This window comes from Olea europaea, chromosome 1, assembly GCF_002742605.1.
Source record: "Olea europaea var. sylvestris chromosome 1, O_europaea_v1, whole genome shotgun sequence".
Taxonomy (NCBI): domain Eukaryota; kingdom Viridiplantae; phylum Streptophyta; class Magnoliopsida; order Lamiales; family Oleaceae; genus Olea; species Olea europaea.
This window is the reverse complement of record NC_036237.1, coordinates 22,087,170-22,088,776: the sequence shown is the minus strand read 5'-3', so window position 1 is coordinate 22,088,776 and position 1,607 is coordinate 22,087,170.

The following is a 1,607-nucleotide window of genomic DNA, read 5'->3' as shown; positions in this document are numbered from 1 at the left end:
TTTATGAATCTAAATTAGAAACTCGTGTTCACAAATGCTGCTTGCCTCCCGAGTCCTATGATCTTCTTTCCCCAGCAAATGTCAAACCTTTCAACCTGTTTATTCCAGCACGAAGACCATGAGACAGTTTAATCCAAGCTGTCCACAACCTTTTCATATGGCAAGGGGCAAACTTAAAACTTAGAAGAGTGTCCACAGAGGTATCAACCTCGTTCTTCCGACACGGTTACACCTAAAATTAATGGAAGCGCGACACATTTTTACTCTTCTAATAAATAGTGGACATGTTTCGTACGTTAAACTGGATAACGTTAATATAGAATTCAAGAAGAGAGACCCATGACAAAGGTTTCTTGTTGAGAATTCAGTGCATGAAACATTTCTGAGTGACAAAGTACAACATATTTTGGTCAATAAAGAGCAAATTTGATATTCATGAGTGCATGTTTGGCAAAGCTTATGATTGCTTATAAGTGTGTCAAATTCTATTTTTATCCATATATTTTGCAAGACTTGCTTCGTATAATCTAGTAAACGCTTTACCAAACATGCTTAGGTTTTACAAGATTCTTGGTTCCCACTACCAAGCAAATAATCTAAGTCAAGCAAATAATCTAAGTGATGAATATAAAAACAGAAAGTAAAAGCAGAATCAAAGGAATAAAGATAAAAGAAAGAAATGTTTCAGAGGAATTGAAATAGAATAATGCAGAAACTATTGCTTTCTGGACACCAATGTCATTTGGTCCTAATAATCTATTTTTTTTCCCCCCTTAGCCATTTTTTAGGTTTTTGATTGATTTTGTAAGATAACATTGTTTAGTTTTTTCAAGCTGCAGCTGAAATTCACATGGTTTCTCCTTCTACCTCATGTCCTTTTCTTGGACTGAGACTTATCTATTTGTATGCAAATCTTTCTGCAATATCAGACAACAAATGGAGCCTCCAACTCCCTTGTCTCTTTTCATTTTGAGCTCATAAATTTGTTCTTTTCTCTCTGACCAGTTTTCTTGTGAATATTCTATCCATATGTATACAAGATTATAGCAAGCATCATTAAAATCATTTTACAATATTATACAAGATTGTTGGAAGAATTTTGTGAATAGTGACGCCGAAATAAGTATAATGATGGTGACAAAGCCGAGGCAAGAGTTGGACTCTTTGTCCTTAAGTCGAATTTGCCCCGCAACGGTGCCTACGGATTTCGGCAATCGACTCCCAAGATACAACGGCTACACTTGTGTTTGTAGCACTCCAAAACACAAGTACAACGAACCAAATGTAGGCTTATGTACTCCAAGGATGAAATGAAAGAAAATCAAAATAAATGAAATGATTTTGATTTTGGATAGAAGAGAGGATGAGAGACGTTTTTGCATATCAAAACTGTGAGGAATAGGACACCCAAAGGGTCCTATTTATAGACCATGAAAGGGTGTAGACGAAATGGTTGAGGCCAAACCATGCACCCTTTCCAAACAATGCACCTTTATGAAAAGGTGTCTATTCACTAATGGTTGAGGTCTTTTTCGTAATTTCTCATTCATCCGATATTGATTTTCGAAATGCCAAATATACCCTTCAATACATGCAGAGAAATCAAA